This window comes from Aphis gossypii, chromosome X (genome assembly GCF_020184175.1).
Source record: "Aphis gossypii isolate Hap1 chromosome X, ASM2018417v2, whole genome shotgun sequence".
Classification (NCBI taxonomy): domain Eukaryota; kingdom Metazoa; phylum Arthropoda; class Insecta; order Hemiptera; family Aphididae; genus Aphis; species Aphis gossypii.
The window spans coordinates 17989288-17998552 of record NC_065533.1 but is presented as its reverse complement, the minus strand read 5'-3'; the positions used below and the strand labels follow the sequence as shown (position 1 = coordinate 17998552).

The window sequence follows — 9265 nt, the reverse complement described above, 5'->3', positions numbered from 1 at the left end:
GAAGCGTTTTTATGTCAGACTAAGCAAAATAGACTAGGTACATATTATTATGTACCGTTGTGATGCATTCGCTTGTTCATTCAAAAAACGTATCGATCGTCAATCAATATTGCCGTCTATTATATACGTGTTGCCGATAAAATCATATTAGCACAGCACTAGATGGCGCAGTAATCTTTTGCGGATACTTAAATATCGTCATCGACATCATAATATAATACGCGTTTCGTCCAATGCTCCAGGCAAACATACGCACTTTTACAGCGTGTTACAACGTACACGGCAACTGTGAGGCGGAAGGAGTGATTTTAAAATTGATGGTCTTGATTTTCAATTATAGGTAAGTAGGTATCTATAATACTTATACATATATTACTCACAATAATACTTTTTAAATTATTAATATTATTACGGTATAATTACGGTAGTGGACTTTTGTGTATTAGCCGTGTAAGAAACGAGTATTATACGAGTAAAACTATTATAATTATTTTTTTTTTATTTTTTTTTTTTGGACACTTCATAAATTGAAAAAAAAATGATATTTTTAATATTTTACTATAATATTTAGAATGCGTGTATAATATGTTTTGTACACAATGCACAATTATTTATGAATTATGTATAATAGTATATACGAAATGTCTAAAAAATATATAGGTATTATTAATTTAAATAAATAATAAACTCAATTATGTATTAAAAAACAAAATTGTTTTAAAACTTAATTGCATATTTTTTAATGCATAGTTTTGGGTTCTTAGGTGAATTTATATTTGCTTATTTAGGGATTTTTAGACCTATGCATTATTACTATTCCTCTGTCATAGTTATAATTTTAGTAACGTTAGTATTGATGACTACCTAGCTGAATAAGGCTTGGATTTTGTTACATTTTTCGTGTATTATTTTTGACTTATATTTAATGGTAAACGTAAGCTATATTTATTTAATTATGTTTTTTACAAAATATACTTGGTATGTGAAAAAAATGCATATTTTTGTTGATAAATCTCATATGGCTGGAGCCTGTAGGTATATGCTTATGCAAGTATATTCAGCATCGGTGTATTTAAGTTCAGAGTTTCGTACGATGGTCGATGGGAATAATAGGTAGTTGAAGCAAGGTATGTTCATGATTAGGTAATTTTTAGTAATATTTTGTTTACGTTATTATAACACACCTATTCACTAGTAAACCTATCGATACAATGTTGTATTCTACGTACATAGTTAATATGATATTATCGAGTTTGTGAAATGTGTAATTAAGTGTAATATTTAAGTATACATAGATAAAATTTAATATGTAATTATTAATTAGGATTTTTTTTAAACTATCAGGAATTTACCTAGCTTTACTTAGGTATTATTCTAACTTCAATAGTACTGATAAATTGTACCTGGTAAATGGTAATGCGTATACCTATATAATATATTAAATGCGTTATACTATTTTATACGATTTATGTTTACCATATCCGTAATTTTAACTATAGATTATTCTTCAAGTCTTTGAATTATATATTCCTTAACTAGATATCTATCTATAATCTCTATATATATGCATTTTGCAACCTTTATCATTTTACCATTATTGATACTAAATACTAATATCGAAAGTAAATTAAATTATATAAAAGAATAATTTTTCAAATAAAATTATTATCAAATAGCAGTGATACGATTTTAGGCGTGAGTAAAATATTTGACAAAGTAAGGTAATATTATGATACATAGCATTTACGAAATTTTTAGTTTTTAGTTTTCGATATAATGCATTTTATCAAAGAAAATTTATAATTTAAATCAATGATATGATCCCATAATTTGACAATAAATAAATTATAATCGATTATTGTGGTAATTGTTAGGTACTTATATTTTAATGTTTTTTTAAGAACATTTTTTTAAAATGTATCATGTATGGATTTGAATGCCGGACGTCTCATATTTTACAAGAATTTCTGGTTTTTTTACTACTTATCCAGCTATCCCGAAAATTACGATCAATTAATTACGATTAATTTGTATTACCAAAATGTTCCGTTTTTCAAAAAAATTTTTTTTGTATTGTGTTTTTTTGTTTTAGGATAATAATACTTAATATATTTAATGATTAGGTATTTCCTGTTTATAAATAATACTAGGGATATTCACTTTTGTGCGGTTCACTTGACTTTTGAAGTTCAAAACCTACAGCCCTAAACTATGGTAAAAATTTCAAAATAACTGTTCATCTGAAAATCTACAATGTCAATATTATTTAAAAGACAATTTCGTTACTATTTAAATTAAATTAAATTATTGAGGACTATCTGATATTCACACAAAATCAGATATACGGTTATAGAACAATGTGGACAGTACCTAGGTAACTGATATTATAAAATGTTTAGGTTATGATTATTGTTTTTTAAAAATGACATAAAATATATTATGTATGAAAAAATATTAAAAACCTATTGTAATAGTTAAATCATATTATTAGATATAGGTAAAATACACGGAACCACATAAATAATATTATATATAGTAGAAAATTATTAATAAGTATAAATAATACATATAATATACAAAATTTACATTAAAAGTAAAATTGTTCTTAAAAATATGTATTTTGTCGAAAGTATAGTAGGTAACACAGTATGTACTGACTATGTGACAATGTAAAAAAATCTATAAACTATAATAATTAACGCAAAAATAATACATATAAATATATATTAAATTCCAACCGTTAAAAGTCTTCACAGACGTAATAATATCATAAAATACGTATATGTAAATAAGACAATTCAATATAGCAGCAATACGCGGCTACCAACTAAAATTAATTTATTCAACAATATGATATCATAATATAACATATAAAATACTATATTCTATATTATATTCTATTCCAGAACTGACGTGGAAATCACTTGATTACCAATTCTTAATGTCGTTATTTATTTTTCGATCGTCGTCGTCGTCAACGATTGAACAATATATGGGTCACAATGACGTATGATGCAGCATAATATCGGAGGGCGAAGGAACGTAGGCACACCACAGAGGAGAGCCAGTCAATCAATCTCTAACGCCCTCGCATAACACTTATTGGTTAGGATGCGAGTAACAGTTACGCACGCTGAGAAATAATATTATCATGTTAATATAATACCTAATACGTTTTCCCGGAGCGATCAAATGTATCGTTGACTCGTTGAGCTGCAGTGGACTTGCCGCGCCGACATAGACATTTCAATCATTCGCATCTAAGCAAATACATGTAAGTACCTAATCTAATCGGTATAGGCAGTTACGTATATTATGTATGGGAATTATTTTCATTATTGGCCAATTCAATTTTGTCGAGGGGTGGGGATTATAATTATTATACGTACATACATTATGTCTGTAAATTTTAATTGAACTTGAAAATTCACCATGGACTTCCGCATCCCTTTATAAACTCCACTGTCCGTACAACTCTTATTGATCGATAACGATAAAAATTAAATTTTAATTTAATACGTACAAATGCACTGTATTTAATTTTCTAACGTATAATATTACGAGTTTAGTCATAAGTCATGATACATATCATACAAGAAATCATTTTTATTAAGAATATTTGATTATAGACGAATCTTACGTGCCTACGTCTACGTAGTAATATTATTATTATTATTATAGAATAATATTTATTGTCTTCTGCAAACTATTATTTAGTCAGTATAAATTTGTATTAAGTAGCTGTTATTATTATCTAAATTAGTGTACGTTGCTGGTAGATATCTAAAACATGTATAATGTATTTATGTATACAATATACATAGTACTATAATATATTTTTAAATAATAAATGTATAGAGTTCCGCACTTACTCTGCAATTGTATTATGAATTAAAATCTTTAAAGAAAAACCCATATATTTTTCAGCTAAAGATAGCATAGTAGTAGAATTTAAATATTATTTTTATATCACTTAATGTATCTGTTCACTCTGAAATCCTTACACGAGTATCTACAAACGGTTTCCAACACGTTAGTTATACTACCATTTTTATATTTACACAATAAATTCTATTCAGTCATTAAAATCATCATATTATTTTGCATCAGGCACAGTTATATCATTAAAAATTGAATATTTCGAAATTCCAATAGGCAATAAGTATAAATATTTGTAAATCCGAAATCGTTTATCTATTATGAGTAACGTGTATGTTTACGTAAATAATAACTATTTATTATAGGATATAAGTTAATAAATTTAAATTATAGTATTAATTATTTCTTATAACTCATGAGCTATGTAAACGTTGGTGCTTGACATTGATAGTTTATTGTTAACAATGATTATAATATAATTACCCAAGTATTTATACAGCTTAGATGAGTAATAAAATATATTCATTGTTGTAATTGTTTATATTTTTAAAACATAAAAAAAATACGTTTGCTGTAATTTGTCCAAGTACAGCTTTTATTTCTTAATCAAATTTAATAATGAAAAAAAAAATACGCAATTAAAATTGAATTTATTGTTAAAAGTCGATAACCGGACTACGGATATTTATTTACGTTATAGAGTGTAGGGTACATGAAGCAATTAAGCACTTATAAAATTACTTGATATTATAGATTATAGACATTCAAATAATGACAGTAATATGCGTCTTGACCGATAAAGTATAACGTGTTTGACGTACTGCGGTTGTTTCAATTTACATATTTTAGAAGGTGTCTCTGACTCCGTGTCATCAACATATCTATATATAAAATACCCGTTTCGAAAACTTTGTTACGACTTCAGGATAAACTAGATAACAATAAAAAACAAAGAATTACAGTTGACAATTTATTTGTATTTGATAAAGTTATCCGGATTTGTACGGTAATTTATTTTTCACCAGTAAACGAGATAAAACTTGTCTGTATTTTATTTTTTTATTGGTGGCTATAGCTATATTATCTAACTCAAAAATATATCACACATACTTAGTATGATTGATTTCAAACGCACATTTTAAACTATCATCACATACTATTTTAGTAGTTTTTTTTAATCAATCAAATGTTTTGTTAAGTACATAATAATGGAAGCGGTTCAAAATAACTTGAAGGACTTCTAAGTGTTTCCCCATTTTGAATACTCTGTGCATCTAGCGATACGATAGATAAAGCACGTTTATTAAGTATATCTTCTTGTAAATCATGTATAACACATGTTTTATGAATTAATACGTGACTGATTTAACTTACGATTAAATTTTAGACCATTTGTATCAAATTATCCTTTATTTTAGATTATGAATGAGAGGAAATAATATTATAATATACAGCTTTATTCACTGAAGAGTTTTTTTTTTTTAAAAAAAAAATATGTTTACAGAGATATAAATACCTAGGTACTTTATATGAAAATTTTTACGGAAATATTAACTTAGAAATTTAAATTTTTAAACTACAAAACTAGTGATAATCTAGGTTTGGAAAATTACTACATTTACTGTTATAATTTGATATAATAATTATTCATGATTGTTCATTAATCATTAATATTAAATATTTGTTCCCAAATATGTAGGTATATCTGTATTAATTGTTCTCGTAATATCCTTATTACAACATGATAACGGCAGAGATTTGAATTGTATTATAAATATTTTAAATTTTTTTCACGGACATATACGACATTCATATTTACTTTTTTTTTTATCGATTAATAAATTTCTCTAAGAAATTAAAAATATTGCAATAACAATTCCTTTTCATTTTGAATTGTTATACATTTATTATACATTAAACACAATAGTACCAATAATCAACACATTTGACGTTCATAAAAAACAAACTCAAGTAATATCCGTTTTGTTTTATAGTTTGACACATGTTCTTCTTATTATTACATTAAAATTATATGTTGCTCGAATACTTAATTGGTACAATTGACATAAAACATCAAAGTGTATTATTATATTTTCTAATTAAAATCAATATATTTAATTAATTATAAAAATTTTATCTATAACTAAGTCAACTACTTAATTAATTTTATTTCTTTATTATGTACATCGATATTTCACGTACTGCGTCGGTATTTTTATGTGATATTTATAGAACCGATTTTATTTTTATCTGTACCATATATAATGATAATTTGAACAACCGTACAGCTTAAATTGGAAGCAGACTACATTAAGTTAGATTTTACATTAATGAAATATCGCTATTATATATGTATACATATTATATGCGTGACGTGTGTGTGCGTGTAACTTCAAGTATCAATGCACGTAATCTCTTTGACACACAGACATTTAAGACTCTTTTACGTCATCACTTTAGTATGAGATGCAATTAAAAAAAAAAATAATAATAATAAAATAAAAGATTCTGGCGTGAACGAACGATAAAAAGTGTAATGGTCGGAGGTGGAGGAGAGATTTTTGCGAAGGTAGCAACTTTTGTCCATAAGCACACTTGAAGCTGACTCGTGCTCTCGAAAAGTTACCAATAGTTTGCTAGCTTAGTAGTCGTCGAGCCATATTACGCATTATTAATTTAATGTGAGGCTTGATATTTTTTTTTCTCATGACCGATTTCTATAATATTCTTATAAATAAATACAAGTGATTTTATTTGTAAAAAAATAAACTATATTTTTAGTTTCTTAAAAATAATGAAGTCACCCTACCTCTGTGAAGTTATTAATTTTGTATTTTAGGTTTGATTTGAAGAACTAATTTAATTTTTAAATTACATTTTTATTCAATAAATTGAATAAAACATAATACGATATAGTGCAGTGTTTTTCAATTTTTTTTTCATTTCGTCCCCTTTTAGATTTACAAAAAATGTACAGACTCTTAACAATCTAAAACGAAATGTTTATTTTATTGTATACTGGACATGTTTATAAATAATGTCTATATTGTAAATATTTTTATTATTATACAATTTTACTCAAAATTAGACATATGACTAATTACTTATAAATAAACATCCTTTTTTTTAAAGTTAATATTTGTTTTCTATGTGTTATACAATTATTATAATATTATGCTCTGTGTATATTATGTTATTACATTCCTATACAAAAATAATGATTGATTTCTTACCTATAAAATTATTTATTTTTCCTAAAATTTCAATATATATATATATTATATATATTATATTTCGTTGAATGAATAATTAAATAGTTAACATTGCTTGTGCCGGATTGCATGAACAATCATTGAATATTTAATGAATAAATAGGGTGCTAATTTAATAGTATCTTAAGGTTTAAATACGATTTAATAGTTTTCATTGATTGATCTACTTAATTAATTAATTTTGCATACAACTCGGCATTATAAAATTAAATATTTTTATATTAATGAAAGTTAACTAAATATACTATACAGTATTCATATTAACATATGTATGTACCTATTGTACCTACATACTAGTTCATACCGTAGCTGTAAGTAGGTATCTACTGTAGATGTATAATTTTTTTTTTTTTACGCACCCTGTGCGCACGTTTATGTAATACTGCACTAATATAACACGACTGCTGCAGTAGTGAAATGTGAAAGTCACTTGGGTACATATTATAGTGTTATATATTATATTATGTAGTATGTTTTTATATCGAACAGTGTGAAACCCCTAAACGAATTATTGCCATATATTTCTGTATTGTATCCTGTACGAGTTACATCCAAATGCATCCATTAAAAAATATTTCATTAAAGATTGACTTATTTAAACAATTCATATTCAACAGTTGTATACATAATTTACACTTACTTTATCTACATTTATTACTATATGTATATACTAGTGGTATACTATTAGTATTTGTAGATTCATAGCACTTTTTGGTAGGTAAATTTTAAAAGTTTAAGGAAAATTATTCCCCGAAAATCAATTTTTTGTATAACATTTAATTAAATAATTTTTAAATATTTATTTTACATAAATTTAAATTGTTACAAAAAAAAAAAACTATTTTTATTGTTATAATTTCTTAAGTTTTTTACTCTTTTGGATTACTACAAATATTTTTACCTTCATATTTTGAAAAGCAGAATATTATTTAGAGTATTTTGATCTATACAATTTAAATTTTAGACAAGTAGGTAGTTTATTAGTTACTTAAAGTTTTTAATGTTATGTTAAGCGAAGTTGAATAGTACCTGCTCATCTAAGCGTTGAATACTATGATAACTCATAAATAAAGATAAGATTTTTATGCAGCTTAGGTACACCTAAAAAACTTGCAATTAAAATGCTGAAATGTGTAAAATCGTGCTAAAATAAATTTTTATTGAGAATTATATAACAAAATTTTCATTTTGTCTTTTGCTTTCAGTTCGGATATTTTTCAATCCAACACTTTATTTTAGAACAATAACTACTATCAATTTTCGGCATTTTAAATAAAATAATATCAACTATAAAATTATTGTATAAAACACAAGTTGATTACCTACGGTTGCTGCAGATAGACTGTAGTACTGTGTGTGTATATTATATTATGTAATTGACAGACGACAATTGTAGCAGTATCGCCATTTTTTGATTACGTCGTATTATATTATATCATCATTCGTCATATTATATAATATAATTTATTAAGTATAAAAGTCCAATTTATACTTCATATAATAACATAATAATATAGCAATGATTGTGCGAATAACGGTGGTATGCGTAACACCGGCGTAAAACTTATATTTTTTGTCTGATTAAATGGTTAACCCTGTGAGAGTGGCAGAGTGAGGGAGTGGATTGTAAAAATCGCAGTTTCAAATTGGCAAATAGATGTGGAAAGTGAAATGATACCAACAAAGAGTCCTTTTATTTCTTCTCCACTGTTTATAAATATACCAGATTGTAACACTAAGCTTCATACTACTAACATGATGTTCATAAATAAAAAGTTGGGCCATCATTCTCATAGTCATAGAAATAATATGCAAAGGATGCCTCAAAATGATGATACTTGTACTTTCATACTTCGCAATCTTAATCTTTATTATTTACATTTTTATTTTTGTCAATGTGGATATAATCAAATATAAGTGATGAATGATGATGGAAAATGTTCAGTACAAAATCTCTTGATGTTAGGACCTAATCCAATATAGGTATACATTCTTTAAATCCATCTACTGAATAAATGTATTTAGCATAAACTACTAAATTAGGAAAGAACAATTGTTCTTTACCAAAAATACTTATGTAGTGATATAGTGCCATCGGTCCATGGTCAATCTGC

The 9265-nt window shown here is 25.6% G+C and overlaps 1 protein-coding gene across 2 annotated transcripts in view; it reads left to right on the top strand.

The window, feature by feature from the left end:
- The first annotated feature begins 209 nt into the window (after positions 1 to 209).
- LOC114129824 (glycine receptor subunit alpha-2-like) overlaps positions 210 to 9265 on the top strand; it is a 28254-nt gene continuing 19198 nt past the window's right edge. For both annotated transcript variants that reach the window (XM_027994669.2, XM_027994668.2), the window contains exons 1-2: positions 210 to 340; positions 2907 to 3274. The gene's annotated coding sequence lies outside the window, so the exon portion shown is untranslated. The remainder of the gene's footprint in view (positions 341 to 2906; positions 3275 to 9265) is intronic.